The sequence below is a fragment of the Lithobates pipiens genome, unplaced genomic scaffold (assembly GCF_037356315.1).
Source record: "Lithobates pipiens isolate NorthernLeopardFrog02 unplaced genomic scaffold, aLitPip1_a1.2 Scaffold_16, whole genome shotgun sequence".
Lineage (NCBI taxonomy): Eukaryota > Metazoa > Chordata > Amphibia > Anura > Ranidae > Lithobates > Lithobates pipiens.
In genome coordinates, this window is record NW_027507748.1 from 551,192,473 (window position 1) to 551,219,901 (window position 27,429).

Here is a 27,429-nt window from a genome sequence, read left to right on the forward strand (position 1 = left end):
GGGCTGTCACCGGAAAAGGAATAGAGGGCAAATCTTTCAATGGGGACACAATTTCTGGTAGAAACGAAGACTTTGCTTACTTTGGAGGGATTTCCTCTCGCTTCCTGTTTTGGTTAAGGGACAGGAAGTAAAGGGAAATCTCCACCATACATCCCAACTTTTTGAGATGGGAATGAGGAGCATCTATTAGCAGAAGTATCTAGGCATAGGACACACCCATTGTCACGCCCCCTTAAAGGAGAATGGTACAAAAAAAAAAGATTAGTTAACTCTTTTTTTACCACTACTATGACTTTATATTGGCTTTTTACAAATACAGTAATGTAGAATTTGCATGAAAAGTTTAGAACTGGGAAACACTTAAAAAAGAAATTGTATTTTATATACAACTATATATATAGATCAGACCAAAATGAGGACAGATGGACATTGTTCCAAATCAGGGACAGTTGGGAGGTATGGGTCACAGATGACAAAACTAGTGGCAGGGGTTATAACCCTCCCTTACTCTGTCCAGAAGGAAAAGGAAACGTTTTGGCTTTGGACAGACTCTGCATGCTCCTCTGATGAGATCTCTGATCTGTGATCAGTCATCACTGTCCTCACACAAGTCTCCCCATTTCTCCCACTGACTACAATCATCTCTCTCCAGACAAGTCCATTCTCAATGCTTCTTTGGGGGGGTCGCTTTATTCATTATTTCTTGCTCATATTACCCCACCCACACCAAAGCCTGCCTTTGTCTCTGAACACAAAGAGATTTATTTCTCAGAACTCCCCGTGCAATCCTCATTGTCTTCAGCAGTGTGTTTCCAATGGTTGCTCCCCCCCCCCCCGTGTGTAGCAGACATGGTGTGGTCCGGAGCGGATGACGTCACCTTCAGCTGTTCAGAAGAGAAGGGGCTCGGGTGAGTTTGAATGTGATCAGTGATAGGAGAGGGATGCGGCGGGGACACGGCGTATGGAGGTGACATCTGCATGAGATAGGAGGAGGGGGCTTGTCATTAGCGGCCGTCCTGGGATGTGGACGACTCTCATCATCCTATCAAGGGATATTGAAAACTTCCAGCAACCAACCAACGGCTCCCCCAACCATCCCCCTTCACCATCCACCCCAGCCAGAGGAAGTGACAACGTGCTGCCTGGAGGTCTTCTATCATCCCCAGCTGGCCTGGTGAGATCCCCCGATCATCATATCCTACTCACCTACTGTACTGACCTGTCTACTTACTGCTCCATATACTCATCCATGTCCTCCTACTGACCTGTCTACCTACTCCTCCACATACTCACCCCTCTACCTACCGATTTGTGTACTTACTGGTCCATATACTGACCCTCAATGTCCACATACTCACCCCTCTACCTACTGGTCCATGCACTTTACTCATACATGTACTTGCTGACCCCCACTCATTTCCTGGTCCTGACCCAAGTACTTATCAATCCTAAACAATGTATTGCTACTGTTAAATATACAAATTGATTCATGTACCTATGGATCCATGCAATTACTGATCCTGACCCATGTACTTGATCATGATCAAGTACATGATCACTGATCCATGTACTAACCATATTCTAATCCTGATCTATACTTGCTGATCCTGGCCTATGTTCCGAGCCATACTCTGATCTATGCACTCACCTATCCTAGTCCTGATCCACTCTGCATATACATTCCCAGCTGTAACACTGTTACCTCCTATCTGACCTGCCCCCCCCCCCCCCTTTCCATGGTGGAGCTGTGTGCTTGTTTTTATTGCATTAGCACAATGTTCTGTAGTGCAGGGGCTTTTCTACTAAACCCTATTAGAATAATGAGATTATGCTATTCCCTCCAGTGTAGACTGGTTCATTGACTCCCTGCTGGAAATGTGTTTGTAAACCCAAAGAACTATTTAGAGTCTATCTGTACATGACCCCAGGATGACTGGGGTATAGAATAGACTTCACTGGCCATGCACATGACCCCGGGGCGTAGAATAGACTACACTGGCCATGCACATGACCCCGGGGCGTAGAATAGACTACACTGGCCATGCACATGACCCCGGGGCGTAGAATAGACTACACTGGCCATGCACATGACCCCGGGGCGTAGAATAGACTACACTGGCCATGCACATGACCCCGGGGCGTAGAATAGACTACACTGGCCATGCACATGACCCCGGGGCGTAGAATAGACTACACTGGCCATGCACATGACCCCGGGGCGTAGAATAGACTACACTGGCCATGCACATGACCCCGGGGCGTAGAATAGACTACACTGGCCATGCACATGACCCCGGGGCGTAGAATAGACTACACTGGCCATGCACATGACCCCGGGGCGTAGAATAGACTTCACTGGCCATGCACATGACCCCGGGGCGTAGAATAGACTTCACTGGCCATGCACATGACCCCGGGGCGTAGAATAGACTTCACTGGCCATGCACATGACCCCGGGGTGACCGGGCTGTAGAATAGACTTCACTGGCCATGCACATGACCCCGGGGTGTAGAATAGACTTCACTGGCCATGCACATGACCCCGGGGTGTAGAATAGACTTCACTGGGCACGCACATGACCCCGGGGTGACCGGGCGGTAGAATAGACTACACTGGACTTGTACATGACCCAGGGATGACCGGGGCGTAGAATAGACTTCACTGGACATGTACATGACCCGGGGACTGGAATTTTTTTCGGAAAACTGGAACTGCTGACTTTTTTTTTTTTTTTTTTTTTGTCTTCTTTCTCCTGGAATATAATGTTTACATGTTCCACAATGCTCCTTCAGTTTTGGTGTGTGTGGGGGTGTTTTTTTAAATTTTATTTATGCTTAAGCCCCGGTTCGCGCTGCGGCAGCTTCAAAGTCGCGTGACATTGAAGCTGGACCCCAGCACAACTTTCAGCACGATTTGCATGAAACTTCTTAAAGAGAAGTCAATGCAAGTCGGACCAAAAGTAGTGCAGGAACCTTTATTGAAGTCGGAGCGTCTCAAGCTGCACCAATTACAACGGCTCCATTGCACTGAATGGGGTGCGACTTCTGATACAACAAGTGCTCCAAAGTCTGAGTGCTTGTCACATCAGTGTGAACCGGGCCTTATGCTTGGCACACAGGTTGAGATTATCGGATGAATGATAGTCTGGGTGTTGTGTATTTTGTTTTGTGTTTTGCATGCTGGTATTCAACTTGAAAATGAAGAGGTCCCTAAAGTACAAAAATTAAAAAGTAAGCTATTGTATTTTTGGATGAAAAGTGTACTGATCAATGAAAACTGCATGGTCTGGTATCGTACCAGAAATTTTCCTACTTGTCCCATCACACATGAATTGTGATCGGCTCTCGAAAGCTATCAGATAATTGTATTTTATATATATGTGTGTGTGTGTGTGTGTGTGTGTGTGTATGTGTATATTATAAAAAAAAATTTTTTTTTATCGTGTGCATGGGACTTTAGGCAGCATTTGCACAGGCGACATTACCACAGGTAATCAATAGCTTGGCAGACTGCCACAGATAGCTGCCGCCACCGGAGACCTGCCCTTGAAGTGTACAGGGCCTGGCATCCTCAGCTCGCTGGTCACGGGTGGCAGGAATCGGCAGATTCCAATCGCTGTCATTAGGAGTGTCTTTGTAGTCTGACAGCAGGAGACTTCCCAGCCGGTATAATAACCCTAATCATCACTGCAGGCTATAGTCTGCAGCGCTGATTGAGAAGAGAAAATCCGACAGGATGGTTACAGAAGACAGTCAGTAGATCGACTTCTGTTCAACCAGTGCCCACACGTGGATCGAAATTCAGCTGGTCTTTGCTGAATTGGCTGACTTTTAAATTGTACTGAAGAGGAATATCTGCCTGTTTTGTTGTTCCTTGAAGCACTACGCAATTGTTTCATTCGTTTGCTGTTTGCATGTATTTGTTTTACAAATGATCCCGGATGTTGGGGCTTGGTCCTGTACATACACTTTGCATTGTGTGTAATGTTGAGGATGAAGTGACAGGTAGAATAGAAAGGAGGAGGGAGTACAGGTGTTTGTTTTGTGATGGCGGCCATTCTTCTTCTGATTGCTAATCTCTGCTGAACACTATCATGGCATTCTGGTTCCCTGCCTGACTTTCTCTGTAACCAAACACCCTGGAGCTTCAGCTGTACAATGATCATTATAAATGATAGCACCAGCCAAAATATTTTACAGACCTCCATAGATACAGCTGTGACCGAGCAATGTGATTCATGTTGTGTAGTGTGCTTTTCCTTTGACCATAGGGTCCTTTTACACAGGCAGACCAATCAGACCCTCTAGTCTCCTCCTATGGAGTGGTGCGTGTTGAAGGACGTGTGTTTGTTGACACCCGCTGACATCCGTTCCGATCTTGTCCATTTAAAACGAGATGGATGGGGATCTGTTTCCCATCATTCTGGCGGATTGGATGGCAGTTGGGTGTAAACGGACAGGCGGAGTTGACATGGACCAGCCATCCGCCTGCTCAGGGGAATGATTCCCAGCTGAGCAGGCGGACTCCAACAGAGCCCGACCCATGTGTAAGGGGCCTTAAAGTGACATTAAAGGCCGATTTAAGAAAAAAATAATACTTGCCTGCTCTGTGCGTAACCGCTGCACAGAGCAGGCAAGTATGATATATATATATTTTTTTTTCATTCTTAAATCAGCCTTTAATAGCAATTTAATGCCCCTTACACATGGGCCGGGCTCTGTTGGAGTCTGCCTCCTCAGCCTCAACCCTCTTGTCTGGTCCCCCCCCCCCCCCCCAGTGCTCCTGGCTCTTCCTTTCTGAGTGCCCCTATAGCAAGCAGTTTGCTATGGGGGCAACCGAGCAGGCTCTCTCCCTAGCTGCTGCTCTGTATTCATTCACACACACTGAGCATGGCTTAGCCCCGCTCCAACTGGTTGTGATTGACAGTAGTAGGAGCCAATGGCTCTTGCTGCTGTCTCGGCCAATGAGGAGAAAGACCAGGGAGAGCTGCTGCTCTCATACACATTGCTGGATCAAATGCATGAAAGTAAAACCTTTTGTCTTTACAACTACTTTAACCACTTGCCGCCTGCCTACCGTCAAATGATGGCTGGGCAGTGCAGCTCTCATTCTGGGTGGCCGTCATGACTGCCTCCCAGAACGACTGTTCTTGCCTTCCCCGGGGGCACCCAGCACAGCGATCAAGCCGTGTTGCTAGGACATTGTGCGAACCCTGATCTGTGTAAAGAGCTGTGGCTCTTTAACCATGTGATCGACTGTGTCCAATCACAGCCGGTCACATGTAAACACGGAGATGCCGATAATCGGCGCTCCTCGCCTCACACTTAGAGTGTGAGGAGAGCCGATCAGCGACATTGCCTCACGGAGGACATCCAGGGATATAATCGGGGCACTGATTACAATCGAGTCCCAGTAATCAGTGCCGCCTGTCAGTGCCCACCAGTGCCCATAAGTGTGGCATATTCATGCCTCCTTATTAGTGGCCATCAGTGGAGGAGAAAAAATAACTTTATTTACAAAATTTACTGCCAGAAGCTAAAACTTTTTTTCACGATTTTTGGTCTTTAATTTTTTCCAAAAAAAACCCCAAAAAGCCAGGAGTGATTTAAATACCACCAAAAAAATCTCTTTGTGTGAAGAAAATTATAAAATTTCACATGGTTACAGTGTAGCATGACCGTGCAATTGTCATTCAAAGTGTGACAGTGCTGAAAAAAGGGTTTGGGCAGGAAGGGGGTGTATGTGCCCTGTATTGAGGTGGTTAATCCTCATTCAGATGGGTGCTGAGACCTGTAGATTGTGAATGGACCAGAGGCCCGTCCCCCTTTGCTAGCCATGTGGGTGAGTGGCCCCAAACAGTCTACGTTTTAAATTGGGATGAACAACTTTATCTGTGGAGCTTCTGTGTTCCCCAAATCATTTACATGGGTTTTCTGCATGCAGTACCTGGCATCTTGTGCTGCACAACTACATGGCCCTATTCATGGTATACATGCATCTGTGGCAAAGTGAATCAGGCCTAAAAGATAACATTAACCCAACCAGTACCCACACACGCATCGAAATTCATATTTCAACTTGGAGTGATATTGTTTAATTTCATTCACCAGATTCTTCTGCTAAGCAAGGCAGAAGTAGTTGGCTTCCCCACAGTGCTCTGTGTTTCCACTATCTACCACAAGGATAACAAGCGGCCATTCTATCACAGCTAGATTCCCTAATCTACATGATGGAAAGTCAGTCTGGGCATAATGACTCCATCATTTTGGGTTTGCAGTGGCTGCTATAGTTTGGTGGAACCGTCAATTTTGGTAGGGGTATCTCCACAAAGTCCCCGATGGATAGAAGTAGTGACTTGGCTTGCCAAGGACCACTTGGAATTGTAATGTCAGTTTTGGTCAGAGATTGCCTCTACAAAGAGGAGTCTGATCCTTTAGAAATAAACCGTCAGGTTCTAATTCACCTGACTTGAACTTTCAGTGCCTGTTTGAGCATCCCATTTCTGCTTATTCAGACTTCAGATATCACTGGGTTATCACACTTCATCCTTGTTAAAGTACAAATATAAGGTCTCATGTACACTGCTGCTGGTAAACGGACGTTTAGGAGCAGTTGGGCTTTTTTTTTTTTTCTTCCCCCAACTGCTCCTGAACTCTCCTGTTATCTTATCAGTACATGTACACTGGGCCTTTTATAGTCCTTTGTAGGTGGTTGAATTTAGAGGCCCGTTTTTATTTTTTATTTTTTGGAATCCAATACATTCAGAGGCTGTTTAGAGGCATTTCAATTGCTAAACGTATCAGGCGTGTGTTTTTTGTCTAGAAGTATATTTAAAGAAACATTTTATTTATTACTTTTGAGCCTGAAAAATGCTAAAAACACACCAAAAAACTCAGTTATCACTGCCTACGAGCTTGATATGATATTCCCCCTCATCCGCTAATTATGATGTACAATACATGACTTGCATTACTTGACGCTGACGTTGAGTCGCCAACAGATGTTCCTCTGGTGGAATGATTTTCTTCATATTGGTGTCCATGTGAACTAGATGGGGTCTAACCTTTTCCAAGAGAACGTCAAAGATGGCAATTGACATGCGTGTAACATTTTAAAACAATTCTCTGGGTAACTATGCAGCTAATCATAGATATTAGAAAGTATCCTGTGGACATGTGTTGAGCCATCAATGGATGTGTCCAGTAGTGACAAACTCTGGTCCTCTCTGAAATTGAATTTCATTAGATTCATTGACAGCACTGCAGTCTTCAAATATAGTTGTTTTACACATGCGTGCTTAGTTGAGTGATGACACCTTGATATCTGTTTTATAAAGCCGTGAATGACTTTCACCAGATACTCCCTGATGGAGAATCAATCGGTCATTTTAAACACATCAACTTAGGAGATTCACCTGCCGAAAATGTTTGCTGCATGTCAGATTCACTGCTTTATAATGCTACGTATACATGGGAAGTTCTTCGTTCAGTCCAGTGGGCTGGGGGGGGGGGAGACAAAAAAAAAAAGATTGCTGTACTAATACATCAGATGTTGGTGTGGCGATCTCCCCTTTGAACTATTGTTACCCCCCCGCCCCCCCCCCGCCAGAATGATCAGCACTTGCAGCCATTGGCTAGTTTTTCAGCATGCTTTTTCAACAGAAGCCAGTTGAGGGGCTGTGCCGCCCAGCCGAATGTTGGCTGGTAACTGCCGAGCAGACTGATGGGGGTTTGTTTTTTGCCGTTTGTACCTAAATCTGCCCTCCAGTGAAGTAGGACTATACGTACCCAGCCTTGAGGATTTTGCCCAGACATGTTTTCAGATATCCCAGAACACAGCAAGTGCAAATAACAGCAAATGAGGTCAGTTTAGTGTTTGATCTTTGTGGGTTGGTCAAGGGAGCGTTCACTAAAGTAAGCGTGATCTCCTGTTCAAGTGTATGTGTACATAATTTACGATATGCAGTCTGTACTATTAATACACTGCAGAGAATGTAGCACCAAACTGTATCTTGACATGCTTGGTTAAAGAGGACCTAGCATTTTAATAATTGCGTCGCATCAGAAATTCAAATTTATTATTTTGATTGAAAAATGTTCGTTTCACATTCCACAAAGCAAAAAAAAAATGCTGGTCACGTTGCTCAGGTTAATGATCACATGGATTATGGCTACTGTAGCATTATGGGTGCTTCATGTCATTAGAGATTGTAGAGAAACAGTTCTAAATCATACAAACCTGATCAAGAAGACTAAAGATAAAGCCTGTCGGAGAGATAAGGGGATCAGCAAGGCAGTGGAGCCTGCATGTTTAATGGGCAAATAAGCCTGTGTCCACAAATAATTACTGTCTTTACACAATCTATAAAACATTTACATTCACTAACGTTATTTGAATTGGACTCATCCCTATCCATGTGTATAGTAAAAACCTAATCGGGCCTCTTCACACAGCTCAGTCCTCGGCAGTGCTCCAAACAAATTGGCTGCCTAAAGCAGCCCATACACTGGTTGTATGTCTGTGGGTTTTTTTGTTTTGCTTTGTTTTTCTCATCCACACGTTTGAACTGGATGGGGAAATCCTTCCCACTGTGATGGTGCTTTCTGTCAAACTACAATGGTCAGGGTTCCTGGCTCTAGTCGGCGGTACTGATTTTTGTCCTGGAAAAGCCTAACAGGTAATCAATAAATTGACTTGCATATATTTAACTTGCCCATACATGGATAGAAGTCCCTGCTGAGCTGGCCAATCTTCAATCCATTCATTGTGGTGTGCTACGACAGTAGAAATGCTACACATCCATTCTGGTACATTGGCATCCATTTGAAACAGCACAAGAAAGTGTGAATGGGTCATCGGGGGAACTGGAGGCTGCCATTACTCACCTGAAAAGTGCTGTTTCCCTCATTGTTTCTGAATTCAATATTTTCAAGGGACTCGTGTGAGAATCATGAAGGCTGCCATTGCTGAACTCTCCTTTGAAGAATGCTAGTTCTCTGGCTGTCATACTAAAGCTATGCTTTGTGTTTCTGACCCGAGAAGTGTATATAGGAATTTTGACAGCCATTTGCAGCGTTTGAGTCAAATACCCAGAAGAACTTAGAGGAAGTGAACTCTCCCACTCTGATGCTGATTTTCATTTAGTCCATTATAATAAGTAATTATCAGACTATAGCCACTGCAATCCAGCCCAAATTGCATATTACTTACCGTTTAAAGAAACTTTAAAAAAAAACTTGTTTCCAGGGGTTATTATTGTTTTCTGAGTCCACAGTAGAGTGTATTTCCGCTCTTACATTGAGCACTTCCTGTACTGTTAACCAAGCCTCCTTCTCAACCCAACGTTTCTATGGCGACTCTGCTTCCCTGTTCATAGCTGACTTGTTTTATTTCATAGTATTTACTTGTGCTGATTATCTATCTAGTGTTTGCCTGTGTGAGTCCTATCAGCTTCAACTGATAAGACTGTAGTAATGCTGTCCCATGCCCTGCTTTACACTGCATGCGATGTCACATGGTGTGTAGGAGGAAGCTCTGAGTGATTATGCAGTCTCCTGGGATTTCAGTGTTGTGCAGTAGGAAGTCCTGATAACGGATAGATAAGCACATAGAGTGTGCTGTAAATCAGGGGAGATCTGGGCATGCTCAGTCATTCTAAAGAACAAAAAGGATTACAACAATACTAAGCAAGTAAGGAGATATCTACAGGCAGTGTTCATTAGGGTTTGTTTTTATGCTTATTTACATGAGACAAAGTTGTGGGGGAGGGTTTACAACCACTTTAAAGCTAAATTTTGGGTTTTGTGTTGTGGTGTTTTTTTTCATAGTTGCTGTAGTTCAAGCTGGACCAGTGTAGGTGTACATATTCCATACCTTCTTTTTGCTAATCCCTGTGGAAGCAGGGAATTACTGGAGTAGTCATCGTTGCTACAGTGATCCTTGCTGTCTTCTGGATCCTGGGCTTAAAGTGGTCCTAAAGCCTTCAGTGTGTGTGTGTGTGTGTGGTGTTTTTTTTTTTTGTTTGTTTTTTGTTTTTCTCTTTCGTTCATAGATGGACACAGCATCTTCATCTTGACCTTATGGTTATATCGCCCCTTTAGGAGAGGACTAGGCAGAACATGTTAAAAACAGCAAAACTGCACAGTACCACCCAGGGAGCGGTCCTACTGGCTATAACCCCTCACACTGAATCCAGCGGCTCAGTTTATTTATTTATTTTCTGCCTAGTGTAGAAGGACCTGGCTCCCGGTGGGACCATTGGTCCTGGGGATCCTCCTCCCCCCCCCCCCCCCCCCCAGCCCCCCCACCTGCATTTTTGATTCCTGTGATCTACAATCAACAGCCGGGCTGGGTGACAGGCTTGATAATATAGATCCTGGTAGTCTCCCCAGCCTGGCCATTGAGCATGAGCAGACCTTAGCTATGTGCTGGGTCAGCCACGACAGGTCCTGTCTGATCCAGGGGCGGCCAGTGAGCTATATGTTCTGGAGGAAAAACATATGACTGGGCTACTGCTGTCTGTGTCAGTGTGCCATGGTCAACAGCCACCCCGTACTACTCGGGTGATGGGTCCGTCCGTGGAATGCATCCAGCAGTCTCTGCAGGAGGGGAAAGTACGGTTCCACCTGTTTTGGCAGGATGGAGCAGCTGGGCATTCCCTGGGAGGTCAACTAGGGGGTCTCTCGTGTTTTGGTGTGTATGCCACGTGGGGAGGCTGCCGTGTGGACCGTGGCCATTTTTCTGTAGCCACAGACAGTTTTTACCTTTCGGACATTTTCTGGAAATTCTCCGGCCATTTTCCCGGTGCCCTCAGACGGCTGACAACCATTTTCTAGTAGCCTCAGCCTCTAGCGCTGGGTGCTCGTTTCCTTCTAGAACAGTGCGCTTTTTACACAGAACACCTCGTGGCTGACATAGGGGAGAGCGGACAGCAGCAGCACAGCGTGGCACCTGGGTCAGGGTGGCAGGTTCTGCAGGGGGGGGGGGGGCCCTCAGTCTGTGGCAGCCAGGAGGGTGGACATTTTTGTGTGACTTGCCTTAGGTCCCTAAGTGGTGACAGGCGTGTGTGGGTCAGCATGGTGTCAGAAGCTGGCGCTCCTTCCCCAGACGTCCCTGTTATGGCAGCCGGTCCCCCTGCACCTGCGGTGCCTATGAACGCTCTGAAGTCCTTTGTTGCCAGGGTGGAAGTGGCGTGCAGATGCAAGGGGGGTAAACCCCTGCCCCTTACCCCCCCCCCCCCACCGTCTTATGGGGAAAGCTCTGATTCAGACTCGGGTTCTGCTGTGGCAGGCAGCCCCAGTTCTGACATGTCAGAGGATGCGGACCAGGACCGCTCAGACAGTGAGAATGACTCTGACTCTGTGTCCAGGTCAGCGCAGGAAAAAGCGCTTGTAGGAGCACTTATCACAGCAGTGGAGGATATGGAGGTGGCATCTACAGAGGTGTCGGTCCCTTTGGGGTGTTTCCTTACCTAACTTATTTTGATAAGTTTTTATTTACAAGGAGTGGGGAAGCCTGCAGCGAGCCTCCTCCGATTGTTGACACCCCCCCCCCCCCCCCAGTATCCAGGTTAAATAAGGTAACCACAATTCCAGTGGAAGGGACCCCTGCTTTAATGGACCCTGCCAACAGGAGACCTGAGGCGGTTGCTTGGTCCATGTTTACGGTGGTGGGGTTAGCCACAGCCCTGGTGTCCCAGACGCTTACTGAATGGACTAAATTGTTGCACCGTGAGTTGGTGGAGCAACAGGCTTCCCCGGTCTGCGTGGAGCTGATGGACCAGTTGGTGCTGGGCCTTAAGTATGTCTGTGATACGGCCCCCTTGCTCTCTAGAGCCTCAGTATCTGCACTAGTGCTGTGTCGCCTGATTTGGCTGAAATGCTGGTCTGCGGACCAGGCATCTAAAGCACTGATGGATTTGCACTTCCAGGGAGAGAGGCTATTTGGAGCCACTCTGAATGACATTAAGAATGTTACTGGGGGTAAGAGTACGTTGCTCCCACAATCCGGCAAAGGTAAGGAGCCACGCTGTAGGCAAGGGCCCTCCTTTTCCGCTCAGAAGCGGATTTTTTTGTCCGCCCGGGTTGGCAGGTAAGCATTCCCAGTCCGACAAGGTGCCCGCTGAGGGGCAAAAGTGCCCTTGGTTTCGCAAGCCAAACAAACCTCCAAGGAAATCTATAATAAATAAAAAAAAATTATGTAGCGCTACCTGTTTACATAACAATAAATAAATAAGTAAATATTGCCTAAATTGATCAAAATACAACATAAATGGGGGGGGGGGGGGGGGGGGAATTTGTATTTTGATCAATTTAGGTGATATTTATTTACTTATTTATTGTTATGTAAACAGGTAGTGCTACATAATTTTTTTTTATTCATTTAACAGTTAATGTTGAGATCATTATTTACGTTGGCAGCTTACCGATGGTGGTGGGGGGGGGTGTTGTTTTTTTTTTTTTTTTTTTTTTTTTTATTAGTTTAGCTTGAGAGGGATAGTAATTTGGGGTTGTGCGCATTAGTACTTTTACTCCAAGGAAATCTGTTGCCGCATGAAGGTTTGCCCCTGCCCGACTCTTGGGTGGGAGTCTCCTTCGGGAGGTTGCAGCTCGGTGGACCTCCCTACTTTCCGACCAGTGGGTCTGTGAACTGGTTTCATCGGGATACAAGATAGCGTTTTCTTTCTTGTCCGCCAAACAATTATTTATTTATTTTTTCCCCTCCAACCTCCCGTCTTCTTCCGGCTCATCGGGAAGCCTGTTCGGGGCAGTACAGGACCTGCTGCTGCACTGGGTAATAGTGCCTGTACCGACGCTGGAAAGGTTTCAGGGATTCTACTCCAATCTGTTTGTAGTCCCAAAGAAGGAAGAGGTCTGTTCGGTCCTGGATCTCAAGGCCCTCAACAGCTTTGTGAAAGTACAAAGGTTCAGGATGGAATCAGTTCGCTCAGTGGTCACTACACTCCGGGGGGGGGATTTCCTAGCGTCCATGCACATCAAGGACGCATGCTTGCATGTTCCCATATGCATCAGAGGTTTCTGCGATTTGCAGTTGGGGTCGAGCACTACAAAGTTGTAGCTCTCCCTTATGGCCTTCAAGGTGCTAGCCCCATTTCTGGCTTTGCTTACGCAGTGAGGGATCGCAATTGTGGGTTACCTGGACGACCTCCTCTTGAGAGCAGTTTCCGCCTCAGAATTAAGGAAGAATGTGGCAATCGCCATGCAAACTTTTCGGGAGTTTGGGTACTAAACCTCCAGAAGTCGGTGTTGGTGCCGACTCAATGTCTGGAGTACCTTGCTTGCTTCTGGACTCCTCAGGGGCGAGAGTCTTTTTCTCCCTTCGGACAAGCTAGACTCTTCAAGCTGCAGTGAAGTTGTTGGTGTCCCACAAGTGGTCATCGCTGCGTTTTTTGCATGTGAGTCTTGGGTCTCATAGTAGCCACTTTTGAGGAGGTACCATATGCTCAATTCCACACTCTAGTCTTGCAAAAGGAGATCCTGTCCAAATGGGACAAATCTCCATTGTTCCTGGATTGATTCGGGCGAACCAGCTAATCAGGGATTCCCTGCTCCGATGGCACCGACCCTTTGTTCTGGGAAGTCGTTCCTTCGTCTTCATTGGACGGTGATCACAACAGACGCAAGCCTGAGCGGTTGGGGGCATAGAGTTGGCCCAGGGTCCCTGGACGGAGAATCCCGCCTGCCGATCAATGTGCTGGAGCTTCGGGCGATCCGGCAGTGCCTCTCCACATGGTCAGAGGCTGCAGGGGCGTCCGGTCAGGATCCAGTCAGACAACGCCACGGTGGTGGCGTATGTCAATCAAGGTGCTCGGCTTCAGCACTGGAGGTTGCTCATATCCTGCGGTGGGCAGAGTGGCACGTGTTGGCCGTGTACATTCCGGGCGTAGAAAACTGGCAAGCGGACTATCTAAGTCGTCAGATGCTGGATCAAGGGGAATGGTCGCTGCATCCAGATGTATTTTGGCTCCTCTGCACACCAAATGTGGATCTCCTGGCCACTCTACTCAATTGGAAGGTACAGACATGTTGGTGGCTCCCTGGGGGCATTATCAGCTGATTCATTGGTGAGTATGTTTTGTTCAAGGGGTTCAACATGTGGCCCCTCCGGTTTGACTACCGCTGCCTCCATGGAATTTGAATCTGGTGCTCTCTGTGCTTCAGAAATTGCCATTTGAAAACATTAGGGAGATTCCCTTATTGACACTCTCTCAAAGTAGTCTTTGTAGTGGCTATTACTTCTGCCAGGAGGGTTTCTAAGTTGGCAGCCTTGTCATGCAAGTCTCCGTACTTGGTCCTCCACAAGGCTAAGGCGGTGCTGCACCCGCAGCCTTCGTTTCTTCCAAAGGTTGTTTCGGCTTTTCGTCTAAATGAGGACAGTGCTTCCGTCACACCCCAAAGAGATTGCTTTTGCAGTCCTTGGACGTGGTCCGGGCTCTCCGGGTGTATCTGTCTGCTACGGCTCCTTTTCGGAGGTCAGACTCGCTGTTTATATCAGTGGCTGGTCCGAAGAAGGACCTGGCACTCTCGTCAGCCACTGTTTCTCGGTGGATCAGACAGATTGTGGTTCAGGCTTATGCCATAAGGGGGCGGGCTCCTCCCTTTCCTGTCACTGTACATTCTACCAGGGCAATCGGTGCCTCTTGGGCTTTCTGACATCAGGTGTCTGTTGCTCAGGTGTGTAAGGCAGCGACCTGATCGTCCGTTCACACTTACACTCACATCAACCTTGTAAAATTCTGTGAATCTTTGGATGCTTGCTGTGGCTGTTTCTAAGGTTGCAACTCCTCCATTGGAGAGCTCTGGTTATGGGTGGAGTTATTTTCTTGCTGTCCCCACCCCTCTGTGTGTGTTGTAAACCCCTCTGCAACTTGTACCTATAGGCAGGCTTAATTGTAGGTACTGTAAACCTCTCCTAAACGTGCACCGTTAAGGAGATGGTTACATTGTAGTGCTCTGATGTCATCGGTACATGCGCTGTTAAATGGCCATCCATGCCATTTAATTCACTAGCAAGTGCCATGACTGACAGCTCCCATGCGACTCCGGCCAGTTACAGAGTCGGAGTCCGTAGCCCCAGAAGAAAGATGGATGCGGGGACGTTTACGGGCTTAGTTTGCAGGTAAGTGCCACATAATGGGCTAGTATGTGATACATACTAGCCCATTATGCTTTTAACTTGTGGGGGGGGGGGGGGGGTAAAACCCATCAGGGTTTACTTCCCCTTTAATGCATAATAATTAGACTTTTAAAAATAAAATGCATGGAAATCGGCTTTAGTGTTTCCAAACTTTAAAAACAAAAAATGTCGTCATCTATTGGCGCTTGCCACTCCTTTTTTTAGATTTTGTGTGTGTGTGTGTGTGTGTGTGTGTGTGTTTGTTTTTTCCGTCTGCTTTTAATTTTTACATCTGATAATTCTGCAAATGGCACACTTCCCTTCTCTGCGTCGCCCCTCTACCCCATCTTTAGAGGAAGCCATGGTTACCACACTGGTTGGCTTTTAAACTTTTTTTTTTTTTTTTTTTGTTAATCTCTGTTACATGGAGGATGGAGCAATTCATAGTTTAGGAAGATGACTTTGTTTTTTATGCTTCCACGTTTGTCTCAGTGACAAGGACACTGAATTTCAGAAATAAAGATCAGTTGATCTTGCCAGAAAGTGTTCTTGGCTTGGGAACAAAAAAAACAAATGCAACTATATCTAGGGGCTGATAAGCTGCCATACTTAAAATTTTGTTTGTAGGTTTAGTTACTTTAAATCAGACAGTGGTGTCCAGATTTCCTTTAAGGCTAGATTCACATGTACTGCATGCAAGTCTGGTTTTGGTGTAGTTCGGTTCGGTTTCCATTCAGGTGCAAATTTGACCCTGAAAAACGCACAGGACCCTTTTAAAATTTGCTCCGCAACCGGCCCGCATACGTGAACTGACTCTATTGAAACTTGGTGTTCCATCAAAATAGCCAATTCATCAAGCTCTCAAATGACGTCACTTCTGGTTACTTTACGCCGTACAGTAATTGGAAAATTCAACAACTTGCTGTTTTGAGACAACGCCGGCAATCTTGCACACTCCGGTACTCTGTAATATGAGCAAATATTCTTAGTCCACTCCGATACTAACCAACAAAATGGCCACCTCTGTGACGGCAACAACTTTTTTTCCTTGTTACCCGCTGTTGTCAAAACCACAAAGTCTTTGTACCTTAGTGTACACACATGCTGGTGTTGTGTTAGAACGGCAACTTGTCAATCTCCAATTAATTAAGGTTTACAGTAACCAGAAGTGACGTAATTGGAGATCTTGATTAATTGGCTATTTTGACGGCACATCGGTTTGGTTCACATGTTATGCGAATCCCACATATGAGCCAAGCCTGACAGTGTCCATTTAGTTTGCTGACATTGGGGGGAGGGGGGGGTAGAGAAGAGAGAGAAAAGCATGCAGCAAGTGGAGTCAGATCTCTAAATCTGCATAATTGGTCCAGGTCAGTGACTTGGGAAAACCCTAAAGCCAGTGTCAGTAAAAGTCTTGGAATGAAGGTGTGGGAGTGTTTTTTTTTTTTTTTTTTTTTTTTTTTAATGTATTTATTTTTTGATCTACGGTAAAGGCCCCCTCTATCGCTTTCATAATGGGTTTTATGATGTCCATATCTTATTATTTTTTTTTTTTTTTTTTCTCTAAGCATTGTGCAAAACCATTTCCCAAAACAACCGATCGGTGGTTGGATATTTCTCTCAATGTTTAGTATTGGTTGTGGTTTTCTCTAGGTCTTTTTGGAATAGTTTTGTTGGGTGATCCATTTCATTTAGTAAGATTTTAAGTAAAATAGATTCATATTGCTGTAAAGAGACCCCAGCTCTGGGTGTTGTGGGCCAAGCTTAGTGTTAAAAAGTTGGATTAGTTGACGTCAACATTACAAAGAAGGGGCTGTTGAACGTCCCATTAATAAAGGGAAAGCTGGGGTTACTGACCTTTTATGACTCTCTGACCTTTTGCAGTCAGCCATGGTTTCTGACCATTTATACTTGGGAGGCTTGAAAACGGCAGCAGAACACTGCATAGACTGGGAATGCTGAGGTTAGTACATGTCATCTGAAGCTGGGCTTTCCTTGGTTGGAATATTGCGGTTCTTCTGTTTTTAGTTTGGTGTGATGGCGTCAGACACAGGACTTTGTCCCACCTGGCACAGAAGTGCTCTTCCCATATCACACTGGTAATTGTCTGGCCGTGGAATGAAGAATTGATGCCAGACTTGGGTTTTGGCTTCTCTGATCCGCATGTTAGCGTGGGAATGGCAGCAGCTGGTGAAGAGGTTTGGCATGCGGTAGTTGGCGTTGACATTACTCTTTCCTATACATGTCCATTCCACCCTGGATAGCAGACAGTTGTGGCTCTGCCCCAGCATTACTGACATACTTTCCAGTCATGACCCTTACACCCCTGACAGTTTTCACTTACAATGTCATCCTTTTGCTATATCGTGTGTGTGTGTGTGTGTGTGTGTTTTGTATTCATTCATCATCTTTTCCTGTTGAAAACTATTTTGCTATCCCCGCTTGCAATATTATTGGGCTCCTACTGTTCCTGCTCTGAATTCCATGCAGGCTTCCTCCTGGACCTTTTTCGTATTCGACCCTACAATTTTATGCTACGCAGACTAGTCCTAGTCCTCCTAAAGCTTCTATTTCTAAAGTGGAATTGTACAGTTTCCTTGTCCACAAATTGGACATGGTTCACCTACCTAGGTGAACCAGTATTTTGGTTTCTGTGATCATATCTACAATGTTCATTGACAGCACCACTTAAAGGGTGAACAAATTGAATATATTGTAGGCCTGCCAGTCCTTAGATGTGGTGGCTGTATTGTCACCTGGTAATTCTGGCAGTAACACCCTTCAAGTGATATTAAAGTCTTATTTTTTTATTTGCTTAAAAATGTTACTTGCTCTGTGCAGTTGGTTTTGCACAGAGCAGCCCAGATCCTCAATTTTTCAGTCCCCCCCCCCCCACTGATACTCCTGGCCCTTTCCTCCTGCTGGGTGCACCCTACAGCAAGCAGCTTGTAGTGGGGCCACCAAAGCAGGCGCGCTCCTGAGCCAAGGCTCCGTGTGTCTATTCACACACGGAGCTGTGGCTCAGCCCTGCCCCTCTGCCTCCTGATTGGCTCCTGCTGCTGCCAAAAGCCAATCAAGATTGTGAGTTCCTTGAGAGCCAAAGCTTTCCTGGACATCGCTGGATCGAGAGGGGCTAAGATAAGTTTGTTTTTTATTTTTTAGTTTTTTTGGGGGGGGGGGGGGGGCTACTGCACACAGGTTTTCTTTACCTAAAAAACCTTGTGCCTTTACAACCACGTTCAGTCTTGGGTTGACAACACTCACCCTTCTCTATCAGAACAACAAACAATTAAAAAGATAGAACTACACCCTCTTTTATTGTCCATCATAGTGGTGTGTTTTGCTATAGAGCTCAGAACAGTGTAAAGCTGGCCATACACCAGTAGAAACGTTTGTACAAACGCTCATTCATTAGTATGAAAATTCTTAGTACGTTCCATGATGTGGCACGCGAGCTGGGCAGGGCATGGTTAAAAATGATATGGTAATAAAAAAAAAAAAGGCACTTTTATTACTATTACAAGGAATGTAAACATCCCTTGTAATAGAAAAAAGCATGACAGGACCTCTTAAAATAAGAGATCTGGGGTCAAAAAGACCTTGGATCTCATATTTACACTTAAATGCAATAAAAAACTTTAAGATCAGTGGGCAGAAGTGACGTTTTGACTTTGCTTCCGCCCTGCATCGTCACGGAGACAGGTTGGGGCCATCTTACACCCCCCCCCCCCCCCTCACTCATCCCAGTTACCTCCGCCGCTGCCAACCGGATCCGGTAAGATCCCCTCTCCCACCGCTAAGTGATCTCGCAGCGAATCTGCCACAGAGACCACTCTTATCAGAAACCGGACCACCGGCCGAACACGAGGATACTGGGGTTATGGCAGCTAGCTGCTGCCATAACTATCTCCCCCCGTCAAAGTTAGGACATATATCGGCCTGCGGTGGGTCTGGAAGTGGTTAATCTACTTTCACAAATGAAAACCATATAGGCTGTTAGAAATTTGTTTGAGAAAAATGTTGATCCTGTTTTGCATATTCTTGTCACTGCAGTCAAAAACAAAACAATTTTACTGCACTAATAATTAGAAAATCGAACAAACCTTCTTAAAACAAAAAAAATAAAAAATAGAATTTAAATTCTAGCTTCTGATGGTGATCAGGGACTGGAGTGCAGTGGGTGAACGGACATCACCAGTGACATTTAATACAGTTATAACACTAGTCACTGTACTAACGACAATGGCTAGGAAGGGGTTAAATGAGTGCCTAATGGCGGGCATACACGATAAGAAAATCCGGCGAAAATTTCCATTCTCTGAGCAATCGACTTATTTTTCAACCTGATGCCCAGCAAGTAATGCCCGATATCGCTCTTGGGAATGAAAGACTGATTTTGAGAAAATTGAAAAATTGTGTAGTAGTATTTGTATGAATGATATTCTTTTTGTTTGGTGTTGGAGGTCTTCCGTAAAACATCTCTTGACCGTTATCACGCATGAGCGGAGTTGGAAGACGACCCCACTTGTACACTACGTATGAAATCGATTTTGCTCTCTTTAAAGATTTATTTATTTTGATTGGTTAATGTTGGCGATGCTTTCGACCAACAAATGCTGCTAATTAAGGGGGGCAGAAAAACACAGGTTCTGATTTTTGTTTAATTCTTCAATTTGTCAGGAGCCGAGCAAAAGGATCTGACCTCTAGGCACCCAGCAAACCTCAATTCTTCAGTGTGTACTGAACCAACTTGCACTTTGCAATTGGTGGGCAGGGTGATACGAATGGTGAGCTGAATGCTGTCTGCTTTGTAGTTTTCTATGACTCCTGCAGGGTAATCGAGCCACAACCCAAAAACACATTGCAGTGAATATTTTTTTTTTTTTTCTCCCTCCAGCAGAGATTGCATCCGATCCCCCTTTACTAAGACCCCTTTCACACCAAGGGTGTTTTGCAGGCGCTATAGCATTAGAAATCGTGCCTGCAATCCGCCCTAAAACAGCTGCACCATTGTGTGTAGTGTGAAAGCCTGAGGGCTTTCACACTGCAGCGGTGCACTGGCAGGACGTCAGGAAAAGTCCTGCCAGCAGCTTCATTGGAGCGGTATGTTTACCGCTGCTCCTCATTGAAATCAATGGGGCAGTGCTGTAATACCGCTGGCAAAACTGCGCTATTGCGGCGTATTGCCGGCGGTTTTAACCCTTTCTCGGCTGCTAGCGGGGTTAAAAGCACCCGCTAGCGGCCGAAATGCGCCACAAATCTGATGGTAAAACGCTGCTAAAAATGGCGGCGTTTTACCGCCGACGCTATGGGCGGCGTGGTATGAAAGGGGTCTTATTTGGGTTGCATTAACGTGTTATGCTTTTAAGTACTGCAGTGCCATTCAAAACCAATGGCAATACATTAATGTATATTACCATGCTGCACTTGTTTAACTGGACCCTAAAAAAAATTGAGAAACCTGCAATTAGAAATGGAGTGTGTCTCCTTCTCTTTTTTTTTATTTTTTTTTTATTTTTATTTTTTTAGCATAATGTGGAAGATTTTGTGTTGGGAGAATTGTGATCTTTTTATTTTAAGCAGAATCGTGCAGCTCTAATGTATGAGCAGGAAGGTTGTGCAGACTTAAATCTACCGATCAGCTTCTTCTGTACAACTCATCCTGTTGGATTTCCCTAGCTCGACCAGCACTGCAGGCCATGGCCAGCAACCCTAATCGGTGTCTTCTGGTGGCAAGGAAGTCTCCCCGCCGCCGCTGTCAGAATACAATGGCTCAATGGGGAAGATTTCCATGTGGATGGAGGACTCAAATCTTTACTCTTTGCTCGCTCTCTCTCTCTGTGCTTTTAAAGGCTTGCCGTAATTTTATTCAATCACCAGATTGCTGTATGTGATGGGTAAAGCTTCTTTAGCCATTGCTCTATTCTCTCCACAGTGTATATGGAATCGCTTAGATGTTGACAGTTCTAGTAAAATAAGTTTTATGGGCCCTGCTATTCAATGGCTGCCTTGTCTTGGCACTTCATGTTGATTTTCTTTGAAGTTTCCAGCTCTTGTAAAGGCTGATTAGCATGTCATTGTAAATAGTAGTGTCAAGTGACTTGGAACGTAGCAGCACTCTATCCAGGAAAGCTAACGGGGCCGTGTAACATGTACGAAACCACAGATTGTGCGTCTAACACGTTGAGGGAAACAGATGCTTCCAGTGGCCGGTTAAAGTTTGAAAGATGCGGGTTTTCAAATCCAACGACCTCACACTGTACTACTGAGATAATCTGTGCCTTAACCCTTATTAGTCCATTGAGTCTGCCTCAGTGCATGACTGTCCCCCAGAGTGCGCTTATGGATGTGAGATAGTTAACCGCCATCCCTACCAAGAGTCTTTCTGTTGAATAGCTAATTGATCTGCTGCCTTTGTCTGCACTCAACTGATATTCAGCTGGGGGCAGCAGGGCAAGGTACACTTGTAGGCGGGCAGGAGTAAAGGGTTTGGGTTCTGCATGGTCTTCGTAGAAAGGAATTAATGATGGCCGAGACACACAATTGCCACTCTTTGTGGAATGCCAGGGGTGAGCATGACAAAAGTATGAATAAACATCCCAATCTTCTCTCACGCTTTCACATGCCAGTTGGGCACAGTTTCTTGTTTATAATATTCTCCCCAGTAACGGCAATGAACCAAGTGGCGTGCCTTGCCTGCTATTAATGCAGATTAGTTGGGTTCCCTGCCCTCTCCTGAGTCTAATAAGTTGGGGTATTATATGGCTGTGAGCAGAGACTGTCTGTAGGCTTTTCAGCAGGGAGTGTCGTCAGTCTCCAGCAGTACAAATAGGTTTTATGTCTCTGCTGATGTTTCAAGGCTCAAATGTCTGGGGTTTGAGGCCGTTAATGGTTTGTCAGTATAGCAATGCTGCCTGATCACTTCAATTCATCATATCATATTTTATAACAAACTATTAAATGTGTTATATTTTTTATTTATTTTTTGCTAAAAAACAAAACAAACAAGTCCCAGCTGTGATTAAATGCTACCAAAAAGAAAGCTCTATTTGTGGGGAAAAAATGCAAAAAATTTCATTTTGAGTACAGTGTTGTATGATCGCGCCATTGTCGTTCAAAGTGCGTCAGAGCTGAAAGCTGAAAATTGGTCTGGGCAGGAGAGGGTTTAAGTCAAGTGGTTAAGGAGATATATGATCGCAGCACTTTAATTTTATAACAGCATTGTAATATAATACAAACAATAGGTTGTTTTGACAATCCAATATAGGATTGCTTGAAAAATCTTTGTGTTTTTGTGTTTGCTGGCCATCTCTTTCCATAACTTCTTGGATTCCCTGCATGCTTTGCAGTGTCTCCTTCCTTGTTTATTTTCAATTTCTAAGGACTACATGTCCCATGGTACATTGCCTGCAAGCAGTGATTCCTTTACTGACTGCCTCCTGAAACTTCTCATTTCTGCATCTCTGTAGTTCAGAAGGCAGGCTCTGTGAAATGTGGCATGGCAGTACCTACTCACAGGGCATAGTTTAATACCTGTGTCATAAAATTCATGAAGGGAAATGTGTGGGGATCCTTGCAAAATAAATCTGGCCATAGATGGGGGGGGGGGGGGGGGGGAGGTTCCCCACTGTGAAGATGACAGAGCCCTAGGAAACCTGTGGGCAACCAGGGGGGAATAATGAGTCCTATTATGCTGGGCTGAATGGTGCCTATTTGCTTTAAATACAGGGCACATGCCACGGTCCTTTTTTACCCACAAAATATGCATTAAAGCAGTATTAAACCCAAAAGCAAACCTTTTATTATATTGCAGCTTGCCCATTCTTAGATGTGACGGCTGCATTCGTTTTTATTGTTGATTTCTTTCCTATATTTACCAGGTAATCCCAGCCAGTAGGTCTGTTTTGGTTTTTAACAAACTCTCCTACAAATGGGTCAGTTGCAAGGGTTGAAACAAACCATTTATCACTGATGTAAAAGCTTTTTTTTTTTTTTTTCCCCCAAAATCCTATTAAAACAAAAAAATTGCTGTAGCTGCTTGTGTAACCACAGTGTAGGGTGGCGTTTGGCTTCAGTTTGTTAGTGTATCTAAATCTGCTAGTACATTTAACATTCCCCTCCTAGATTAACAATGTGGCTGTCCAGATGCCTCCTGTACTCCAAGTATGTTACTGGCCAGATCACCAGGTGGAAATGAGTAAAAAAAAAAAAGCCTGAATAACTAATGCAGATATTGTAAGCTGTATTGTATTACACTTCTTCCCCTTTTATTTTTTTTATTTTTTTTTTGTTTTGGGTTTAATTACTTTGCCATAAAAAAGGGTTTAACCACTTCAATACTGGGCACTTTCCCGCCCAGGACAATTTTCAGCTTTCAGTGCTGTCGCTGTTTGAATGACAATTGCGCGGCCATGCTACACTGTACCCAAACAGAATGTTTAGAATTTTGTTCCCACAAATAGAGCTTGCTTTTGGTGGTATTTGATCACCTCTGCTGTGTGTAAAGGCATAATGTGTAATACCCGAGATCAAAGCCCTCACTGCAGTGCCCGTACACTGCTCCGGCGGCCAACATCACTTCCAGGGGTTACTTTCAGGTATCGCGGCTCCGGCGTTGTGACTGGCCAGAGCCACGATGATGTCACTCCCACGCGTGATAAAGGCACACTCACTGAAGCGACGGCACCTACGTGCCATTGCTTCAGTTTGTGCCAGTACGCATGTGGCGATGACGTCGGCACATGCAAATACAGGGGATATCTCCTAAACAAGTTTGGGAAATGTCCTGGGTAGCTACTGGTAAACCTTACCTGTAGAACAAAGTGGTCTGTAAGGGTTTACAACCACTTTAACCGCTTCCCGACCACCTCACTTAGATATACGTCGGCAGAATCGCGTACCTGTACATTGCCCTTTTAAGAGGCGGCGTGGGTGCGCGCCTGCGGGAAACTCTGGGAGTCGGGTTGCGGTTCCCACGGACTCTATCGCCGCGGCGATACCCAAGATCGCCTCACGGAGAAGAACGGGGGAGATGCTAAAGTAAAAAAGCATCTCCCTGTTCTGCCTAGCAACAGTGACGCTGATCTCTGCTCCCTGTGATTGGCGCAGAGATCAGTGATGTGTAAAACACAGCCATGCCCCTAGTACACACTTCACCCCTCTACACTGCCACCTAGTGGTTAACCCCTTCACTGCCAGTGTCATTTACACAGGAATCGGTGCAATTGTATAGCACAGATTGCTGTATAAATGACAATGGTCCCAAAAATGTCCGATGTGTCCACCATAATGTCGCAATAAAAATTGCTGATCGCTGCCATTTAAAAAAAGAGAGATTTATTAACCACTTTCAGACCGGACCATTTTGCTGGTCAATGACCAGAGGTCTTTTTACAATTTGGCACTGCGCTGCTTTAACTGGTAATTGCGCGGTCATGCAATGTTGTACCCAAACAAAATTTGCGTCCTTTTCTTCCCACAAATAGAGCTTTCTTTTGATGGTATTTGATTGCCTCTGCGATTTTTATTTTTTGCGATATAAACGTAAAAAGACCACAAATTTTGAAAAAAAATGATATTTTCTACTTTTTGTTATTAGAAAAATCCAATAAACTCAATTTTAGTCATACATTTAGGCCAAAATGTATTCAGCCACATGTCTTTGGTAAAAAAAAAGTCAATAACTGTATATTTATTGGTTTGCGCAAAAGTTGTCACATCTACAAACTAAGGTACGTTTTCTAGAATTTACGCAGCTTTTAGTTTACGACTGCCTCTCATTTCTTGAGGTGCTAAAATGGCAGGGCAGTACAAAGCCCCCCCAAATGACCCCATTTTGGAAAGTAGACCCCCTAAGGAAATTGATAAGTGGCATGTTGAGCCCATTGAATATTTTATTTTTTTGCCTCAAGCGATTGAATGACAAAAAAAATTTTTTTTACACAAAGTTGTCACTAAATGATATATTGCTCACACATGCTATGGGCATATGTGAAATGACACCCCAAAATAAATTCTGCTGCTTCTCCTGAGTACGGGGATACCACATATGTGGGACTTTTTGGGAGCCTAGCCGCGTACGGGGCCCCAAAACCCAAGCACCGCCTTCAGGCTTTCTAAGGGCGTTACAGTTTTGAAGGCCATAAAATGCCAAGATGGCACAAACCCCCCCCCCCCCCCCAAATGACCCCATTTTGGAAAGTAGACACCCCTAAATTTAGGGGTACACTAGTGAGACTAGGTAATAAATGGCGGGTGCCCTGAAACTATAAAAAAATAACTAACCAACCAGCGTCACCTGTAACAGTTATATGGTGATCACTGGTGAAAGGGTTAACTAGGGGGCAATCAGGGGGCTTTATGCGGTAGTATATGGGGGTCCCTGGCGCTATAAAAAGTTGCGGCGAACCTAAATACCTACCTGCCTAACTAGCGTCACCTGTGACACTAATACAGCGATCAGAAAAATGATCGCTTATTAGGCTGGGTTCACACTGGAGCGATGCGGGAACGCCACGAATCCGCGGCGGGTTCCCGCATCGCATGCCTCCCGGCGGCAGTTCACACTGCCCTATGCGAACTGCTGGGAGTGTCAGTGAAATGTTAATGACACCCCACAGATCAGTTCGCATATCGCAGTGCGATCTGCAAACTCGGATCGCATGGTGTGAACACCCATGCGATCCGATTCTGCTGCGGACCAAAAAAAGGGTCCCGTGCGAATTTGCGGCGGGTGCGGCGCGAATTCAGCCATACTATCTGTATGGCTGAACTCGAATCGCACAGAGATCGGATGTGATTTGCACTGCAGTGCGGTGCGAATCACATTCGTTCTCATAAACCGCTGCAATGTGAACCCAGCCTTAGTGACACTGGCGACGGGGGGTGATCACGGGGTTAAACCTTTATTGGGGGGGTTAGGGGGGTACATTAGAACTAAAGGGGGCTAACCCTAACTGCCCTAACAGTTATTACAGTCACAAATGACACCAATGCAAAAAAAAAAAAAAAAAAATGCAATTGGTGTCACTGTGACTGGGGGGGCAGGGTTAATTGGGGGGGGGGGGTGATCGGGGGGTGAAGGGGGGGTGTGAGTGTGCCTGGCATGTTCTACTGTGTAGTGTCGTGTTGGTGCAACTCACCGATCCTCTCTCCTCGGTGCCGGAACGAAAAATACCGACACGGAGGAGAGATTACATCACTTCCTCTCCTGTGTTTACATTACAGGAGAGGAAGTGATGTCACGGAGCATTTCTATTCGTCGGGAGCGATCGCGAGGGGGTGGCCATGAATGAATGATCGGGCCCCCCACCCGTGGGAAGGCAGGGACGTATATATACGCCCATATGCCTGCCCGTGCCATTCTGTCGACGTATATCGTCGTGCGGCGGTCGGCAAGTGGTTAATAAACATGCCATTAAACTATCCCCTAGTTTGGTTTGAGCAAAAGTGATATAGATCTATAGAATGTGGGGATATTTATTATAGTAAAACATTTTTATTTTTTTTGTGTGTGGTGTGTGTTTTTTTTTTTTTTTTTTTAAATTGCCGCGATTTTTCTTTTTTTTGTTTATAGCGCGATGTCCATTTTATTTGGGGGCCACATCGCACGACCGCATTTGTCATTAAAGAGACGCAGTGCGGAATCGCAAAATGTGCTCTGGTCAGGAAGGGGGTAAATTTCTTCCGGGGCAGAAGTGGTTAAGCTTTTCTGCTGGCAGAAGAATGTTGGGAGTGTGGGATGTTTTTTCACCTTAATGCATTGAGGTGAAAATTTTTTATTCTATTTTTTTTTTTTTTTTTTTTTTTACCTTTGCAACCTCTTTTAATTGCCATCTGTGTCTTTGGAACATTTTTCCACTTATTGTGGGAATGCCCACCGATTTAGAAAATTCTGGTCGGGGGTCACGACCCTTAGCAGCTCCCCCACTCAGTTGCCTAACATTTGTTTGTAATCCCCTGAGATACCTGCTAGGATACATAGACGATGAAACTATATCTAAGAATTATCCTGTTTTATGCAAAGAAAACAATAACTATGCATTGGAAATCTCAATCCTCACCTACTATAGCCTTCTGGCTCACTATAGTCAATCAAGCTATACCCTTTATACAAATTGACACCTATAAGGCCAGAGGATGCCAAAAAACGTTTTCTTAAGATCTGGAATCCATGGGTTATTTCAGATTGCACTATACCACCTGTTCCCTGAGTTCTCCAAGAATGTTATTTGACGTCTAGTCATTATAGTGGAATTTAGAAGGTAACAATGTAACTCCTCACACATAATCTG

At 45.4% G+C, this 27,429-nt stretch overlaps 1 protein-coding gene across 3 annotated transcripts in view; it reads left to right on the plus strand.

Moving 5' to 3' along the window:
- Positions 1-893: 893 nt before the first annotated feature.
- The window catches only part of LOC143983596 (transmembrane protein 198), a 56,232-nt gene continuing 29,696 nt past the window's right edge, over positions 894-27,429 (plus strand). For 2 of the 3 annotated variants that reach the window (XM_077483444.1, XM_077483443.1), the window contains exon 1: positions 895-1,174. The gene's annotated coding sequence lies outside the window, so the exon portion shown is untranslated. Of the gene's footprint in view, positions 1,175-27,429 lie in introns of all 3 variants that reach the window. The other variant, XM_077483446.1, reaches the window with a different exon arrangement.